Raw genomic sequence first — 20,810 nt, forward strand, 5'->3', positions numbered from 1 at the left:
CGAAGCGGCTCTCGCGCCCTATTCCTCCAGCTCCCCCAGCCCCGTTCGTGCGGCCAACGCGGTCGACTGCCTGTCGCGTCGCTGCCCGGCTCAGACAACGGCTTACCCACCACCAAGCTGGAGAAGAAGCTGACGGTCGCCGATGGAGGCTCCGAGGTCAGGATGTCTTCCAGTGGGGTGGAGAGGGTGGAAACCTCTCTGCAACGTCCTGGCTGTGGACGAAGCTGCCGTGGAGTGACTGCCGCAGGGTCCGAATCAAACTCGTCGCCAGTGTTAAATCTGTGAGTTGTTCAAGTAATTAATACTCAGACTTAATCAGTAACAATAAAACAGGTCTTTACTGGTTGGAGGTAGGGACTATACGTAGGTCTTTACTTCATGCCCACAGGCGGGAACTGAGGGGAGATCAGTACCCACAGTACTATTTATACCCCTATGGCCAGGAGTGGTACTGCGTATCACTACGCCCAACAAGTAGTGCAGTCCTGTCCATAGGTTCAAAGTCGCACACATATTACATACACAACAGTACAGATTAAAGCTCCCTCTACACTGTCCCATCAAACACTCCCAGGGCAGGTACAGCACGGGTTAGATACAGAGTAAAGCTCCCTCTACACTGTCCCTTCAAACACTCCCAGGGCAGGTACAGTACGGGTTAGGTACAGAATAAAGCTCCCTCTACACTGTCCCATCAAACACTCCCAGGACAGGTACAGCTTGGGTTAGATACAGAGTAAAGCTCCCTCTACACTGTCCACCAAACACTCCCAGGGCAGGTACAGCATGGGTTAGGTACAGATTGATCTCGACTATGACCTTCGGCTGAGTGTGGATAATGTCACACTGAGGGGCAGGAATCGGAGGCATTCACTATGGGTGTCCTTGAACAACTGGCTCAAAAACAGCAGTACCAAAAAACCTGCTGTAAGTTTTTTGACTACAATTGGCTATGGAATGTTACATGTGTGCATAAAGTAGGTGAGGAAGAATAATTTAGAAAGGGGATGGTGTGTGGTAGCATTTTTAGCCATTTTGTTTTGCCTTTCCAGATATCCTCTGGAGCATGGTAGCACCAACACTGATTGTAGAAGGTCTTGAGACAACTTTCCTTCAAGACATTTCAACATCATGCTGCCACGATATTGATGGCTTCCAATAAAGGCTGGCTGTGCCGGCCCATTCAAGTGGTGTGGAGGATATTCTTTTAAAGATTGGCAGATCTGACAGGGTAGCTAATCTGACATTTGTAGAGCTCTAGTTTGGGAATATTACAGATAAAATGCCTAGATGTATCAGAAATTACATTCATTTTATGTCTCCAGATTCTAAAGAAGCTGAAAGACATTGCTGTTTATCTTTCCAAAGATGATTGGGCAGAGCTAAGTGAATGGGTCGACATCCGTTATAAGAAAGTGCTGCAGAACTATGAAACCATGCTTGCAGTGGGTTTGTACAGTATCATTTGTTTTCTTGCTTTCAACATTTATCCCTTCCTCTCCTGAACACTCTGATTTGTACTGACATACAATTCTTCCAATATTACACCCAAGTGGATATTCTCCTCATATGTGGTTAGATATTTTGGTTGGGATTTTCCCTCTCACCGCTGCTAGCACACATCAGGAACACATATCAGGAAATGCAGCACCCCCAACCTGTGATTCACTGAATATTCATTTAATTGTCTTGAAAAAATCCTGTCTGAGTGTATGTCAGCTTGTGATATGGGGACAGCGCAGCTGATCCTGATCTCACCTGACTATCAGAGCACCTCCTTTTGTGACAATGTGCCATCAAGGACCTTCCTTTCCCTCGGTACTGAGAGTGACCGTCAGCTGTCACAAATGTAAATCTCCTTCCTTTGGACTCTCCAATGGGTCCAATAGGGATCAGTGGCATAAAAATCTGGGAGAACAAGACTCTTAGAGGGCATGGGTCTGAGTGCTGTGCTCCCAGCTCCCCAACATAACATAAAAGCTCCTTTTCGTCTGATCAGTCTGGGCTGGATTTAAATCCAGATGCCATTGATGAAAGGAAAGCCTCTGTGCTGCTCTTACCTGATATTATTCTAAAATGGTTTGATTCAAGAGATGCCTTACATTAGTAAGTTAAGTCAAATTAAATACAGGCAATTATCAACTGTAGATGATTGGAATATTTGAATTTTCACAGGATTGAATGTACCAAATCCAGCATTCATGTCAAGACCTAGCAGTGGGCACTAACCCCGTGTGTATGTTTCTAGTGACTTGGATGAGGATTGGACGCCTAAACTTCTTGTGAAAAACCCACCAAGTAAATTGGATGTGTTTTCTTTGTTAAAGTATTAAATGTGCTTTTTTAACACCCTGAGTATGACCAGTTTGTCCAGCAACTAGTACATATTTTTTGTCAGGAAGCAGTTACTTTGAAGTTTGGGAGAACTGGAAATTTAAGTAAATTGTCTGATCACATTTTCCCTTATACTTGTGTAAGTTTTCTTTTTTACTTTTTATCTGCAAAATGTATTGATTCTTTTTTGAGCCTGAATAAACGAGATAATTTTAGAATCGTCATGCTGTTAACATAATAAACTGAAATCTGAGATTATCTCAATCACACTGATGTCTTTTTTTCCAAGAGGTGAGATTCTTTAAGCCTCTCTTTAAGAATGAAGATACCAAGAAGACTAAGAACGAGAATACCAGAAAGGTAATTCAAAGTGAACAGAAATTCTTACAGACTAATATGTGAAGATGAAAATAATCTGCTAGATAATCACGGCAGGCCTGTCAGCATCTGAAGGATGTATCGATACAAGTTCCCACCCAAACATTAACCAGTCTTTCTCCTTCAGACACGAATTGAGCTGCTACACACTCCCAGCATTTACTTTCTTTATCTCAGATTTCTAGCAAACAATTTTTCTTTTTCATTCTGCTGCATGAGAGCCCAATTTACAGTCCATTGTCCCTGGCAACTGGGCTCTATTTGTATTTATATTTCATACTTGGTTACTTGGCCTTGAAATTCATGGCCTGGAGAGTTGGAAAGGTCTCTTAGCGCTGTTGGTGGATAAATCCTCCACCAGCATCCCAAAATCTGTGAAAATCAGCAGCTTGAAATAACTGCAAATTAATGGTAAGAATTTGATATGTTGCCCCTGAGGCTCCATAATATGGATCTAGCTGGTTCATGAAGACAAAACTCCTTGGTCACTGCTGCTGCACTAACATCTCAAGGTTTCTAGTTTTTCCTGTTGTTATAATCCAGAATCGCAATTCTCATGTTGGGAACTAGATATGAGGAACAAAATTTCCAGTGACGCAGGGCTGCAGAAACATCCAGCCGTAACAATGGGGACAAGCATGGCAGATAGGACAAGGAAAGAGGTTCTGCTTCTAGATCCTCCATCCAGCAGCATTGATGACATCATTGGAGGCGACTTTCTGTATGAAAAGACTCATTGGGCCAGGGGTTCCCACACGCTGGAAATCAATTGCCCAATTACGGCAACATCGCACTTTTTCCCCACTTCACTTCGGAGTCGGGGTCCTGACATGAATGCCACCTGAAACGCCGCAGCCCACCCACTCTGGCAAAATCAAGCCCATGTGTCAAGTCTCCTCCTCTCCCATTTTCCTGAAGACACTGTTTCATGAGTAGATATGTTTCCTTACTTTGTGCTGATTAATGGTCAGCTCTGTTGGTATTTGCTCAATGGCTGTTCTTCATGTGTTAGGCTCTTCATTGTTGGAGAAGGTCAATCCTGTTTTCATATACATGCACGCAGACCTTTCCAGAAGTGATGATCAGTTAGCAGTCATTGGGAATCCTGGCTAATTGTATTCCCTCGCTTGCAAAAGTGTGCTGAGGTTAATTATATTAATTTTACCACATTTGCTGAGATCAGCGAACTCAACACAGCAGTACAGTATCAAACATGGGAACTTTCTGACCTGTGTGGCTCAGTACTACACTGGGGAGCGACTGCATTTATCCAATGTGTAGTTGGGTAGCTTTGTTTTGTTAAATATTCAAAAACAACTATTGGAGAAGAAAAATAGACAAACACTTTGACTTGTACACAATCTGTTTAGTAATACAGGCAGACTTGAGGCAGCTATTCTTTAATTCAGGAGCGGTGAGGTACAGTTTTACCGTCACATTCTGCATTTCAGAACCAAAAAGCCCCATCACAGATGGCGTCCCATTCAGAAGAGGATAAAGATAAAGTTTCCAGGGGCTTCACTGAGGACAATGCCTCAGCGATGGAAGAGACAGCTCCAGTTAAAAAGATCAAAAGAGAAACGAGCACCTTGGTTTGTGAAAATGAATCTTGTAGCGAATCCAATAAAGGTATTTGTCCTGGAATAAAGGATTTCAGTAAAGTATTACTATTTTGAATAATTTTTTTTTTTAATGAGGAAGAGATGCTCTATGTTGATAATGTGACCACTACCGTAGTCATTCAAATCAGATTAACACAGTGTCTTGCATTATTATGTAAATGTCTACAGCATCTTCTGTGTAACCAGAAACAAACCTTACATGCAAGAATATTGCTATTAATTGGTTCCATTTTTCTTCATGATCTTTTTGATTTATTCCACAGTTGTCTATACTGGAAAGATCTTGGGGTCAGCAAATGAAGAAACAACCAAAAAGACTGAAAGCAGAAGATACAGTTTCAGAAATAGAGAGAGAAAAGTTTACACTGAAGAAAGGGAACTTTATGACGATGATTACCTGTGTATGTGAAAAGTAACCTATCCATTTCCTTAGGGCAGGAATAATTATTGGGCGTTTTGGTGTGATGGCACATGGCCTTGGTAGGCCAGGGGATTGGTGGAGCAATGCAGCATGTCAGAGTGGTGGGACAGGAGTGCAGGCCTGTGTTTGCCCACAAACAGGCACCGATTGTTCTTTTTCATTGAGGAGAAACAATCACAAATATGATCCCCAAACTATTGATAATTCTGGAATCTTGTAATAAAATAGAATAGGACTTTCAGTAATTATAAACTAATGGCCCCTGATTACAGGGAATAGCAGCTCCTTGTCTAAGATACAGGAAACTTTGTGCTATCCGGCACCGATGGGACCGAGCTGCTGCCGTTCCCTCAAAACTTCCGGATAGACCAGCGTCAATGTTATCTGTAGTGTATGTACCTTTAAGAGGAACTATGTTTTTGAAGCCCCTGTATACTGTAGTACCAGTAGTGACCACTCGGGTATATAAGCCTGTGTAGCGTCTTGTGTAGTTAGTTCACCTCCAGACTTTGTTCAGTAAACACTTGTTAAATCAACTCCTGCATTCCGTGTCTCCATTAACACATGGATCTAACAGTGGCGAAGAGTTAGAAATGAATTTACCTGCAATTCGGCAGCACCTCAAGGGGATTGATTCCTCAGACGAAGGTCGAAGCCAGAAAAAAAAAATTAAAAATTAAAAAATAACTCGAAGAAACTCGAAAACGAGGGCCAGGCTTGGTCTCCAGTCTGTGGCTTCCCCAGCTAAACGGGCTGGTGGCAGGTAGTGCACTGAACCTTCCTGGGCAGCGGCGGGCTAGAGCTCGATCGGGTGGCTCTGCAATGGGACCGGGCAGCGAGTCGGGAAGCAGAAGCAAAATGAGAGAGAGGGTGGAGCACTCAGGGCGCGGCCGGTGCTGCAAAGCAGGTCGGCGTTCGGACCGAGCAGAGGGAGGGGAAAGTCTCAGAGGGTCCGCTCCACGACGGGAACGGTTCTCCAAGTAACGGAGAAACTATTGAAGTGATATATAAAAAAAATATAGAAATACCACAAAAAGCTGCAGGTCGCAACGGGAACCGTGGAGAACAGCGTTGGCAGCAGCGGCAGCGGCGGGAAAGCGCGGGAGGCGCCATCTTAACTCGGTGGGGAAGAAAGAAAAGCGCGGGAAGCACCATTTTAGATTTTCAAGGTGCCGAAGACTGGCAATATTACTGCTTTCGATAGTGATATAGAAGATTGGACCACATATGTGGAAAGAGTGGAGGTATATTGCAAGGCGAATGAAGTAGCGGATGATAAAAAGGCATCGGTACTTCTAAATCTGATGGGCGCAAGGACATACGGGCTGTTACGAAACTTGATCACTCCAGCCAAACCGATGGACAAGAATTTTAAGGAGATTGTTGATACCGTACAGGAGCACTTAAACCCAACACCGCTGCTGATAGCAGAACGATTCAAATTCTTCAGGAGGAATCAGCACAAGAATTAAAGTAACGCTGATTACCTCACCGAATTAAGAAAGCTGTCAAAGCACTGCCAATTCAGGGCAGGACTGGCAGATTCTCTACGAGACAAATTCGTCTGCGGTCTCCTAAGCAAAGGAACACAGAAAAGACTACTTTCTGAGAAAGATTTGACACTGGACAAGGCTTTCAGTGTGGCTGTATCATGCGAAGCAGCAGCAAGAGGAGCTGCAGAGATACAGCAAAAGCCACAGGACTTCGGCACCCATGAAATGACATGGGGTTTCGAGAGATGTTATCTCTGCGGCAGATCCACCCATGACCAGAAGGACTGCTGGTTCAAGGACAAAGCATGCAGGCAATGTGGAAAGATGGGACACAGTGCACGTGTATGCAGATCTGGAAAGAAATCCGCTGACAGTAAAAAGGTCAATAAGGAAAAGTACAGAAAGATACAAATGATGACGGACAGTAGCTCCGAAGACCAGAAGAGCGATAGCGATTCCGGAAAGAAGAGACTAAGCTGTCTCAAATTACATAATGTAATTGCCAAAGAAGATTACCAGACCATTTGGGTTACCTTCACGATAGCGGGGTCCCCAGTCAAAATGGAGCTAGATACAGGATCAGCTCTGACCATCATGAGTCGACGGGATTATGAGCGGCTATTTCCGCATATACCTTTGAAAGACACATCCATTGTCTTGAAGACATATACGGGGCAGAAAGTATACCCCAGAAGTAAAATAAGTCTGCCTGTTCTATACAACGGCAAGGAAATACAGAAGTTGTATTTATACGTTCTGCAAGATGGTGGTCCGCCATTGTTGGGACATGAATGGATCAGAAATATACGTTTAGACAGGCACTCCATTCAGGCACTGACGGTGACCAGTAAGAAAAAAAATGATGATGACGTCATACCTGGACGATTAAAAGAAATCTTGGCTAACGCCAAAGAAGTGTTTCAACAGGAACTAGGAACCCTGAAAGGCGCCACCGCCTCAATAAAAGTGGAAGATGCGGCAATTCCCAAGTTTTTCAAGGCAAGGCCGGTGCCATACGCAATTCGTCCAGCCGTCGAGGCAGAGCTGGAGAATTTGGAAAAAGCAGGCATGTTAATCAAGGTAGATTGGAGCGAGTGGGCAACACCCATCGTCCTGGTCATGAAGAAAACGTTGAATAATGATAAATCTGAAGAACAGAGAAAAGTTTGCATCTGTGGAGACTTCAAGGTGACTGTAAACCCGGTTCTTCACACGGTACAGTATCCTCTTCCGAGGATAGAAGATATTTTCGCCTCACTACCCGTAGGGAAACGTTTCACCAAAATTGACTTAGCACAGGCATATCTACAGATGGAGGTTGAGGAGGCCTCTAAAAAGTATCTCACGATAAACGCACACAAAGGCCTGTACTAGTACAATCGACTGGTTTTCGGAGTGGCATCAGCTCCGGCTATCTGGCAAAGAGCTATGGAGCAAGTCCTGCAAGGGATTCCGGGGACTCAATGCTACCTAGACGACATCCTTTTAACAGGAGAAAACGACAACGAGCACCTTGCCAACTTGGAGCAGGTGCTCACGAGGCTGAGAGAACGGGGCCTGCGAGCAAATCGCCCCAAATGCGAATTTTTCCAGAAACAAATGTCATATTGTGGCCATATCATTAACGAAGAAGGGTTGCATAAGTCACCTGAAAAAATTGAAGCGGTCGTAAAGGCCCCAGCGCCTGAAAATGTCTCACAATTAAGGTCGTTCCTGGGACTAGTAAATTACTATCATAAATTTTTATCAAACTTGTCGACGGTTCTGCACCCGCTTAACGCACTGCTACAAACGGGAGTAGTTTGGAAATGGAGCGAAGGCTGTAAACGGTCCTTCCATAAATGCAAAGGCTTGATCACGTCCAGGGAAGTGTTGGCTCATTACAACCCATCACTGCCAATCAGACTGGCATGCGATGCATCCCCTTACGGCGTGGGAGCGGTATTATTGCATAGATTCCCTGATGGCTCGGAGCGGCCGATAGCTTTTGCGTCACGCTCATTGAACTCAGCTGAGCGTAACTATGCCCAGATCGACAGGGAGGCACTCAGCCTGGTGCGGGGGTCAAGAAATTCAACCATTCCCTACACGGACAAAAGTTTACCTTGTTGACTGACCATCAACCCCTCGTCTCCATATTCAACCCTAAAAAGGGCGTTCCCATTATGACAGCGCAAAGGCTACAGAGGTGGTCCCTTTTCCTAGGGGCACACCAATATGACATAGAGTACAAAGGAACAAAACAGCATGGGAATGCTGACGGGTTATCGCGCCTACCGTTGCCAACGGTGGAAGAGGCGCCTACAGTGGACCCAGTGGAGATATTCCACTCGATCATAGTGGAATGTCTACCGGTGACAAATTCTACCATTGAAAAGGAAACGCGAAATGACCCGACTCTCTCACGAGTCTACGATTTAACGGTGAAGGGATGGCCAGCACATGGCGAACCATTGTTGCCAGCATTCTCGCAAAGAAGAGAACAGCTGTCAGTGTGCCGAGGAACCTTGAAGTGTGGATCCAGAGTGGTGATTCCACCCAAACTCAAGGATAGAGTGCTAAAGGAGCTTCACGAGGGGCATCTGGGTGGAGTGAAAATGAAGAACTTAGCCAGAGCGTTTGTGTGGTGGCCAGGTATCGATGGAGACATCGAAGAAATGACCAAGAGCTGTCTAGGATGCCAGAAGGCCCAAAACGCCCCACCACCAGCCCCTCTACATCCATGGGAGTGGCCCTCATCTCCATGGCAAAGGGTACATATCGACTTTGCTGGTCCATTTATGGACTCAATGTTCTTAATCGCGGTGGATGCACACTCCAAGTGGCCGGAGGTAATAAAGATGTCCTCCACCACCACGGAAAAAACCATCACAGTATTAAGGACCATATTCGCCAGGAATGGGCTGCCTGAACAGATCTGTTCTGATAATGGACCGCAATTTGTATCTGAAGAATTCAGGGAGTTCTTAAAAAACAATGGGGTTCAGCAGTACACGTCCGCCCCATACCATCCCGCCACCAATGGATTGGCTGAAAGGTTTGTCCAGACCTTCAAGAAGGCCATAAAGGCCATGGGTAATGAAGACATAAATCTACAACATAAGGTAGATAACTTCTTGTTTGCGTACAGGAATGCAACACATGTGGTTACAAACCAAACCCCCGCCATGATGTTTTTCAATAGAAGACTAAGATGCCGGCTGGATTTGGTCCAATCAAACGTCAGAAGGGGCGTAGAGAACCGGCAATTTCAAAGCATGAATGAAAGGCCAACTAGAACCTTCCAGATAGGTCAACCAGTTTTGGCCCGGGACTACCGTACCGAGAAATGGCAGCCTGGAACTATTTGCACACGACTAGGACCACTGATGTATACCGTGGACAGTGGAGAAAGCATAATAAGGCGCCATGCTGACCACATCATAGAGTCATCCGAAAAAGGACAACCTACACCACAACTCTATACGCCTAGTGATGAAGCAGAGATACCCATAGTATCTACCTCCGATCCGGTGATACTGGAACCAGATGAACCCGACACTAGCATTGAAGCCGAATTGACCTTGCCAAAAGAACCTACTACACCACCGAGGCGTTATCCGGACCGAGTCAGGAAGCCTCCAGAGAGACTGAATTTGTAATTGATTAACTTCAGCAAATGTATATATTATTGTTCTTGTAAAAATATTATTTAATGATTACTTAAAATGTTATGTACTATTTATCTAAAAGGGGAGGAATTGTAGTTTATGTCCCTTTAAGAACAACTATGTTTTTGAAGCCCCTGTATACTGTAGTACCAGTAGTGACCACTCGGGTATATAAGCCTGTGTAGCGTCTTGTGTTGTTAGTTCACCTCCAGACTTTGTTCAGTAAACACTTGTTAAATCAACTCCAGCATTCCGTGTCTCCATTAACACACGGATCTAACATTATCAGATACGGAGCTTTTCATCTCCGTATCTGACAACAAAGACTGTTGCTTAGCAACAGCTTGTCAACACTCGGCCCGTACCTTGGAAGCATTTCTGAAGCTGTTGCTAAGTTATAGAGACGCTTTCCAGAGCCTGGCTGTTAAATAAAATGCTAGGGGAAGAAATAAAATGCTAAGGGAAAAAAAAAAACCTAACAAAAATGGCTGCTGATTTCTGCTGTTAGCTCGAAGTTGCCGGACATACAACACAAAGTTTCCTGTATTGAAGCATCCTATACCAGCCTGCAGCAGGACCTGGACAACATCCAGGCTTGGGCTGACAAGTGGCAGCTAGCATTCAAACTTATGAACGGCAAGCAATGACCATCTCCGAAGAATTGATGGTGCAGCCAGAATTAAGTTGGGAGTCAGCATGGTTTGGGAAGGGGTGTGGGGAGAAGATGATGGCATAACTGAAAGGGCAATTTTGAGAAGTAACACTGTCCCCTAGTGTGATTTGCCTGATAGTTTAGAGGGACTTATGTTACTGGATATGCAGGTTGAACTTCATTCAAAGAATGAGGAAGCTATAGGAGGTAATTCAGCCTCCTTCTGCAAAATTCCCTTCCTGCCCACTCCTAATCTTATCTGGTGTGGCACAGCCTGGAGATACTGTTGACAGTTTTTGCAATGCTGTTGTTAATTGTGGTCAGTACTGCCTTCTTGGAGTAAAGAACTGAACATGTCACCCAGAACAAGCTCTTGTATACAATGGAGTGGGGGAAGATCTGACTGGCACTGGGTGTAATTTTCATAGAGAGAAGATGCCCCAAGTGTTTTCCCCAGCTGATAGATCATGGAAATATCGTACTTGTGTGTGCAGACTGAATTGCAATCAAACAATGAGGCATATCAATCTACGATAGGTAATCTATCCTTTCACCTTCATGAACACTGAATAATGAATTGAGCTCCTGATCCATCTTTAATTTGTATTTTATGTGTTAGTTTGTGAAGACTGCGAGACATTTTTTATTGAAGAATGCCCTGTGCATGGTCCTCCAGTGTTCATAAAGGACATGGTGGTGGAATTCGGTCAGCCAGACAGAGCACGTTTAACCCTTCCGGAGGGTCTCAGCATAGCGACTTCAAAAATTCGAAAAGCTGGTCTTGGTGTATGGAATGAAGGGCAGGTTATTCCCAAAGGCGTTCACTTTGGACCCTATGAAGGAATAGTATCAAATGAAGAAGCAGAGGCTGTTAGTGGATATTCATGGGTGGTAAGTGACTACTGTCATTATCAAGTTCCTTATTTTATAATAAAGTTCAGGACTTATTGGAATTTATTTTCTATAAATTATCCAAGGTTCCCATTCCTGGTTGCTACTCAGCAAGTCCTATTGGTAAGTAGACAGCGAGTGAAGACAGAATTAATCTTTGCTGTGAGGCCTCGTGTGTTCACTTAGCCTGTCAACACATGGAAATGTTCACAAATGAAGAATGGATTACTGGGTGTGTTTATTGTAGGGCTGGGAGCAGCCACGGAACTACCCGAACATGACTCACCACAATCAGGAAGCGAGAAAGCAAACATGCTTCTATCTGACTGGAACCCACCAAACACCACCACAGAGGAAACAATTGCAATTCACCCCACTGAGACCAAAGGTGTATCAAAGTTCACAGCACCTTCCCCACAGCTGATAGTGTCAGTGCTGAGAGAAAAATCCTCTCACCCCACTGAGGCCATAGCAAACTCCCAACTATTTATAAAAACTCTGCCACCCACCCCGCCCCCAGCTGAGGCAGCATGTTCACAGTCTGAAACAAAATCCCTCACTAGAATTCCTCCCCAACCCCTGCCAGCTGAGGCAATTATTGAACTCCGTGACCGCGAATTCTGAAGTCTCAGCGCTGGCCGGTCAGGCTGGTTTTGCTGAGAAATGGTGGCTGCCTTGCTTTCTGTCGGTCCTGCGGTGGCCGCCATTTTGCGAGGTCGGTGGTGCTGCCGTTGCCCGCGCATGCCCCAGATAATTAGATGAGACAGATCATCACATCAATGGGCTGGATTTTCTCAATGGAGACAAGTTGGAGGCGGGACTGTTGCTTGTGTCAATGACAAGCCTCTACCCTCGTCTGACCAACCAGAGGGATTTCCCCCTGATTGACCTTGTTAAGCCCGCCCTGCTGGCTCAGCAGGCCAATTAGGGAGGAAATCACTGACAGAGCATGTCAACGTCAGACGTGCTATCTGTCAAGACTTCTTGAAAGAAGAAATGTCAGCGTTTGACAGCTCTGTGAAGCTGTCAAACACTGACATTCTCTGTAGTTTGATGAGTGCTTGTGTTCAGGACTCATCAAACCTTTCAATTTGTAGATTTCACATGGCTGTTGGTTCGGAGGATCCAACAGCCAGTCTGTGAAATCGACAAGGAGGATGTTGGGTCTCCCGATCCAGAGGGGATGAAGGCTGTAGGAAGAAAACAAGGTAAGTGACCATTTTTTTACACTTGTCACTCACCTTACATACTTACCACTCCACACTTGCACCCATCACTCACCTCTACATCTTACTTCCAGGTACTTCCGACCGCCGAAGACCTCCTCCACGTCACCTCCAACCTGGCGGGGTTCTCCGAGGTCGGGAAGCCTTCAGCTGTGAAGGTAAAATGGCACTAATCCTTTTTTCTGCCTGTTAACAGGCAGTTAAAAGTATTTCATGCCTTTCCTGCCTCCAGGAGACGGGACCCGAAGCAGCACATCTTCCCGCCTCCTGGCACTTCTGCTACTTTACAGTGCCATTTGCTTCTCCTCCATCACTCTCCTCCTCCAGAACTTCAGAGTCAGGCTGGGCTGCTGACAGTGCTTGGGTATCTGAAAGGAGAAATGCACAAGGGTCATAGAGTCATAGAGTTTTACAGCACAGAAAGACGCCCTTCGGCCCATCGTGTCTGCGCCGTCCATCAATCCCTGTCCAGTCTAATCCCATTTTCCAGCATTTGGCCCATAGCTTTGTATGCAATGGCATTTCAAGTGCTCATCCAAATGCTTCTTGAATGTTGTGAGGGTTCCTGCCTCTACCACCCTTTCAGGCAGTGAGTTCCAGATTCCAACCACCCTCTGGGTGAAAAAGTTCCTCCTCAAATCCCCTCTAAATCTCCTGCCCCTTACCCTGAATCTATGCCCCCTTGTTATTGACCCCCCTACTAAGGGGAAAAGTTCCTCTTTATCTACCCTACCTATACCCCTCATCATTTTGTACACCTCAATCAGATCCCCCCTCAGCCTTCTTTGCTCCAAGGAAAACAACCCCAGCCTGTTTAGTCTTTCTTCATAGCTGAGGCGCTCCATCCCAGGTAACATCCTGGTGAATCTTCTCTGCGCCCTCTCCAATGCAATCACATCCTTTCTATAGTGAGGCGACCAGAACTGCACACAATACTCCAGCTGTGGCCTCACCAGCGTTTTGTACAGCTCCATCATAACCTCCCTGCTCTTATATTCTATGCCTCGGCTAATGAAGGCAAGTATCCCATATGCCTTTTTAACCACCTTATCTACCTGTTCCGCTGCCTTCAGGGATCTATGTATATGTACACCAAGGTCCCTCTGACCCTCTGTACTTCCTAGGGTCCTACCACTCATTGGGCCAGAAATCCCAGGCCAGAAGCGTGAGTACGGTCGGGTTACTCACGCATCTGGCCGTTGGAAATGCCGGCGTTCAGTAGGAACAGCGCATGCGGGGAACGCCGGCATTTCCAGACCCGAGGTCTATTCACAGCGCATGCGACTGCACAGGCAGCGCTTGCGCAGTGAGCTTTGTGGATTTCAATGATGGATTCAGTGAGGGTAAGTCCTTAGAAGTTACACTTGAAAAAAGCAAGTGTAAAGTTGTTCATTGGCTGCGGAGGAAGATATATTTTATGGTGGAGCTTTTGAAATGCAATATTTTTGTTTGGGAAAGGGAGGGAAGTTATTTTAAGAAATTTTAAGTAAGTTTTAAAGTTTAAATTTTTTTTTTTAAAAGGGTTTTCAGAACGGTAGGTAGAAGGAGCAATTGTGGCTGTGTGAATGGAATGTGAGAATGAGTTATGTATGTATGTCCACATATATTCCTTTACGTATATGTATGTATGTTTTATATTCCTTTACTAATGTGTATGAATGTATGTTTTTAATTATGATTTTCCAATAAGTTACTTTCTCTGAAAGTCATAATTAAATAATACATTCATACACATAAGTAAAGGAATATATACATAACACGCAAAGGAATATATACAGACATACATACTTTCAGAAGCTCCACGATAATAAATATCTTCCTCCGCAGCCTCTGGAGCAACTGTACCCATGCTTTTTTCATGTGTAAGTTGTAATGACTTGACCTCACTGAAAGCATTAATGAAAGCGGCGAATTATACTGCGCACGCGCTGCCTGTGCAGTCGCACGTGTTCTGCCTCTGAACCCCTTCGTTCAGAGGACAGGAAATGCCGGTTTTCCCCACATGCACTGTGCATGCTGAAAACCGGCATTTCATCAGGCCAGATGCGTAAGTACCCCGACCGTACTCACGCATTTGGAAGGGAATTACTGGGCCAACATTTTACATGTCAATAAAATGAAAAATTTAACAATTGCACGACTTGCCCCCTCGCATCTGCGACTGAGGGTCCAAGGAGGTGCGTTGCGCAAGAGGTCATCATCGTACGTATCCTCACACTGTTCCCTTTGGGGAACTGTATGAAGTGGTGGAAGGATTTATGACTGTGATTAACGCTCATTCCGTGACCGTAACCATCTTTGAACCAGCCATTAGGGTGGTTAGTCCTATGGCGGGAGGGTTTGACGGGCTCCCACAACCCATCTGGGGGGGGGGGCCACCAACACCCACGGACGCAAGTATCCCGCTGGATGTCCACCCATAATTTAAAGTTGGAGCTCCGACTCCACTTGCCGGGACTGTCTGGAATGGGGTTCAAAACCCTACTCCTTCTGGCCCAGCGGCAGGGATGCTTACTGCTACGCAAAAGGCCCACTCCGCACAAAAGGTGACACCCATACATTTCCTGCGCCTTTTCCCTCCCCATGACTGGAGCCCTATGCTGCCATTTCACGTTGCTAATCGGATTGGGCCTTTGTCATAGCGGTAGGATCCCCGCTGCTGGGCCAGATCAGGGTAGGGTTTCGAACCCCGCTCCAGACAGTCCCGGCAAGTGGAGTTGGAGCTCCAGCTCTAAATTCTGGGTTGACATCCAGTGGGATATTTGCGTCCGTGGGTGTGGGTGGCCCCCCCTCCTTGTATAGCTTGTGGGAGCCCATAAAACCCTCCCGCCATAGGACTAACCGCCTTAATGGCTGGTTCAAAGATGGTTACGGTCACGGAATGAGCGTTAATCATGGCCATAAATCCTTCCACCACTTCATACAGTTCCCCAAAGGGAACAGTGTGAAGACACGTATGACGACGACATTGCTAAATAAATAAATGGAATTAAAAAATTCTTTTAGGGCTTTTAAAAGTCTTTAAACTGCTTTAATTCTCTTTAAAACTACTTCAGATTACTCAAAATAATGTAAACATTTTAAAAAGTTTATAAAAGTTACCAAAATCTTCAAAAAACTTCCAAAAACCTATTTAAACTGCTGCTTTGCATGTAAAAATGCTTAGCAGCTTGACAGAAACATTGGGGGCGTGTCCAGTGAAACTGAGACCTCAAGGGGCGTGTCTCACTTGCACTGCACGCTCCTGGCTTCGCGCTGGCTGCACTCCTGGGCGGCGTGACGTCATACACTGCCCGGGATTCTTCTTTCTGTTTCAGCAAGTGCAGGCGTCCCTGGAGCTGATCGGCAGGAGCGCGGGGTAAGTTCAAATACGGGGCTTGCACGCGCTGCAAGCCCCGTTCAGCAATTTCTGGCCCATTGTGTATTCCCTTGCCTTATTTGTCCGTCCAAAATGCATCACCTCGCACTTTTCAGGGTTAAATTCCATTTGCCACTTTTCCGCCCATCTGACCAACCCGCTTATATCGTCCTGTAGCCTGAGGCTTTCTTCCTTGCAATTTACCACCCCACCAATTTTCGGGTTGTGTTGAGGTAGGAGGGAAAGCCAGATATCCATGCATACAGCATCAGCAGCATGTAAGTGAAAAGAGATTGTGGGATGAGGGATAGTGGGCTGTGAGAAGAAGCATTAGGTATAAGCATACCGTCATCATCAGCAATGTTTTTCGCTTCCCCGCTCACCACGGACTCTGTCACTGCCCCAACAATTATTGCGAGCAGTACTTCCCTCAAGTCGATGAGGTTCTCAATTCTGACTTACCCTTCTTCTTGCTTCTTAGGCAGTCCCTGGGAACCGAGGATGACTTGCTTCCACATTAAACATGAGTTCTCAGGTGACTGATGAGTCCAATGCAGGAGCTACAGTCTCTTGTCACAGGTGGGGCAGATGGTGGTTGCAGGGGCGGGTGGGTGGGGTGCTTGGGTTGACGTACACTCCTTGCATTGCTTGCGCTTGGCTGCCGCTTGCTCCCGGCGAAGAGATTCTAGGTGTTCAGCGCCTTCCCAGATGCGTCTCCTCCATTTTGTGCGGTTTTGGACCAGGGATTCCCAGGTGTCGGTGGGGACATGGCACATTTTCAAGGAGGCTTTGAGCGTGCCCTTGAAGCATTTCCTCTGCCCACCTGGGGCTCTCTTGCCGTGTCGGAGCTCCGAGTAGAGCGCTTGTTTTGGGAGTCTCGTATTGGGCACGTGGACGATGTGACCTGTCCATCGGAGCTGATCGAGTGTGGTCAAAGCTTCGATGCTGGGAATGTTGGCCTGAGCGAGAACACTAACGTTGCTGCGCCTATCCTGCCAATGGATTTGCAGGATCTTGCGGGGGCAGCATTGCTCGTACCTCTCCAGTGCTTTGAGATGCCTGCTGTAAATGATCCATGTCTCTGAGGCATACAGGAGGGCGGGTATCACTACTGCTCTGTAGACCATGAGCTTGGTGCCGGGTTTGAGGACCTGGTCTTCAAACACTCTCTTCCTGAGGCGACCGAAGGCTGCACTGGCACACTGAAGGCGGTGCTTGACTTTGTCATCGCTGTTTGCCCTTGTTGACAGAACTGCCACCCGATGACCCTTCACCCATCTGCTGGTGCTCCCGGAGGTTGTGCGGCAACTTGGCCTGCAAGAGAAAGGGAAGTGTCAGTGAGTGTGGTACAATATGTTTGGGTGATGTGCCTGCCATGGTTGAATAGCTGGCAATTTGTGCAAGGTGTGAGATGTGGGTGTAAGTCTTGCAGCAGTGGTAAGTGTGTGAGGTATGAGTGGTGCTGGCTAGAGATTGTTGGTGAGGGTGCGGTGCATTGAACAGTGTGTGCGATTCATGGCACAGATAGTGGGATATGGTATTTGAAGATGCACTTACTCACCGTGACCAGTCGTGTGAGGTCACTAAACATTTTGCGGCACTGGATCCAGGTTCTGCGGACAACACTCATCATACTGACAGCTTCAGCAGTCTCCACCCACAGACTACTTGTGTTACTGGCCTCCTGCCCCCTGTTGGTAGAGGACCTGAGGATGTCATAGAACCTCCAGGATCAAGGCCTCCAGTGCCACATCAGAAAATCTCCTTGCCCTTTTTCTTGGCTATTGGGCCATGGTTTTCTCCACAATGACAATGAGGTGTTTGTGCAAAAAAGCACTTCCCCTGTATTAGAGCCTTGAACAAACTTTATTGGCCACGAGACTCCACCCAATATTGGCCCCCCGAATCAGCACTAAGACAATCAGCAGCATATTTCAGCGCTACAATCATTATAATGAGCAGCCAGCGTGAATTTTATGTGCTGCCTGCACTACTTTGAACGGGCGTGGGCACATCATGCTGCCCGCACCTGTTTTTGGGCCTTAAACAATTTCTAGGCCTCTGTCTATTGCATTCTTAGCTTGATTCCCCACTCCTGTTTTTGAGGAATAGAGTCTGTTGATATTGGATGGCCTTGTAGCTGTTATCATTTTAATCCAATGGCTTTGTCCTGGAGCCAAGGTCAACTGAGAATGAGCCTACATTCCAGTCCCTTGTACTTTGTTCATCTTATGATTAATTTAGTCCTGCTGCTCTAATTCAGGTATTATCCTATTAAAGCAGTTCCAGGAGATTCCCAGAGCCTGCTGTCATTGTATTTATGAACAGAGGTGAGTCAGGTGTCACCTCAACCAACTCTCATCATTCCTAGTTTCAGAATGTATTGAACAGTAGTTGCCAAATCCTGGGCGCTCTGACAATGCAGTAATTCAGGGACCTTTCCCGACTTTACAAAGCTTCCTGAAACTGTTCAGCACCATTATACTATTTTTCGAGCTCCTATGCTACATCATTTCAGTCCCAGCCATCGTGTTGAACTGGGCACTCGGATATAAAGGTATAATCACAGAACACAGGTAAGAGGAAGGTCAATTTTTACTCAAAGACGTGGGAGGCGATGTAATAGAATCTTGCAATACGTGTTAAGCCTTATGACAGTCTAATATAAAGATAAAGTTGCTTTAAAATTTTTTATTAATCCATTCTTTTTATCAAAATACTTTTCTGCAGATCAGCAAATCCAACAAGGATTTTGAATACATTGATGCGAAGGATGAATCTGCATCAAATTGGATGAGGTGAGGGAAGAATGATACCGTATTGTGAGGATCACAAGGTAGTAATGGATGAAGAAGATCATTTGTCCCATTTCATATGATCCATCCAGTACAATATCCCACCCAACAGCCAGTCAGCCTTTCATTCTGGGTGCCCGTGGCTGGGAAAATGAGCCAAATTTTTTAATCAGCTCTACGCATTAAATTCAGCAGGAACTCCAGGAAACCCATATTTCTGGATTGCTGCACCTCTCCCACCCCCCGTCAGACACTCCCTCCTTAGAAATATTGGGGCCATTATCTTTCGTATCTACACTGAAGTGATTGGTCTCCACTGAGTGTCCTCTCCTGACAGTATGTTTGAAATTGAAATTTGTCCATGGCTGGGGACATGTTCTCTCATTCTAACTCGCTAGACTAATATGCTTTACATTCTGTATTCATTTTACAATTTTAACTTATTTTTGGCCACTTAAATATTTGTATGTTATGTTCCAGGTTTATTAACTGTGCCAGAAAGGAGGAGGAACAGAACCTTGTAGCCTTTCAGCACTGCGGCAAAATTTATTACAGGACTTGCAAGCCTGTTCCTCCTCGGTGCGAGCTGCTGGTCTGGTATGGTGATGAATATGCCAAGGAACTCGGTATCAAATGGACCACAATGTCGGTGGCAAAACAAGATCCAAAATGTAAGGATTCTGACCAAAATTGGGAACTGTAGCCAAAGTATCATTTGTTTTCTGTTACACTCTCAAAGGTGTTTGATAAAGTGCGACGTAATAGACTTGTTAGCAAAATTGAAGCCCATGGGATCAAAGGGGGAATGTTAGCGTTGATTCAAAATTGACCATGAGACAGAACGCAAAGAGTGGTGCTGAATTTTTGTTTGAGACTAGAGGGAAGTATACAGTGGTATCCCCCAGGGGTCAGTATTCGGACTCCTGCTCTTCTGATACATATTTATGATTCAGACTTTGAAAATTGGGGGTATAATTTCAATGTTTGCAGATGACACAAAGCTTGGAAACGTAGTAAACAGTGAAAAGGATAGTAGAAGTTTCCAGGAAGACTAATGAAATGGGAAGTTATATGGCAGATGAAATTTAATGCAGAACAGTGTGAAGTGATACATTTTGGAAGGAAAACTGAGGAGAGGCAACATAAATTAAATGATAACATTTTAAAGTGGGTGCAGGAACAGACACCTTGGGATTCACAGACTCAAATCTTTGAAGGTGGCAGGGCATATTGTTAAGGCTATTAATAAATCATTTGGAACCCTAGGCTTTATCAATAGAGGCATGGAGTACCAACACAAGGAAATTATGGTAAACCTTTATAAATCACTGTTTAGGCCTCAGCTAGAGTATTGTGTCCAAATCTGTGCACTACACTTTAGAAGGAATGTCAAAGCCTTAGAGAGGTTGCAAAGGAGATTTACCAGAATCATACCAGGGATGGGAGACTTCAGTTATCTCAAAGTAAAGGATCCTCTGGGAAAGAGTGATCATAATATGATAGAATATCACATTGGGCTTGAGAGTGAAATACTTATGTCTGAACTAGTGTCTTAAACTTAAATAAAGCCAATTACATAGGTATGAGTGGTGTGTTGGCTATGGTAGATTGGAAAATTAGATTAGAAGATATGATGGTAGATAAACATTTAAAAACATATTCCATTATTCTCAGTGAATATACATTCCTTTGAGAATTAAAAACTCCTGTTGAAAACTGATCCATCCTTGGCTAACTGAAGAAGTTAAGGATAGTATTGGATTAAAAGAGGCTTATAATGTTTCAAAGAATAGTAATAAGCTTTAGAGACCATCAAAGAATGATTGATAAAAAGGGAGAAAATAGAATAGGAGAGTAAAGTAGCAAGAAATATAAGAACAGATTGTAAGAGTATCTACAAGTATGTAGAACGGAAGAGAGTAGCAAAAGTAAGCATTGATCCCTTAGAAGCTGAGACAGGAGAAATTATAATGGGGAATAAGGAAATGGC

At 45.2% G+C, this 20,810-nt stretch overlaps 1 pseudogene; it reads left to right on the forward strand.

The window, feature by feature from the left end:
• The first annotated feature begins 875 nt into the window (after positions 1 to 875).
• Positions 876 to 20,810, forward strand: part of LOC147109759 (uncharacterized) — a 1,788,622-nt pseudogene continuing 1,768,687 nt past the window's right edge.

The sequence above is a fragment of the Somniosus microcephalus genome, chromosome 12 (genome assembly GCF_052327205.1).
Source record: "Somniosus microcephalus isolate GS21.2 chromosome 12, FLI_Smic_1.0, whole genome shotgun sequence".
NCBI lineage: Eukaryota > Metazoa > Chordata > Chondrichthyes > Squaliformes > Somniosidae > Somniosus > Somniosus microcephalus.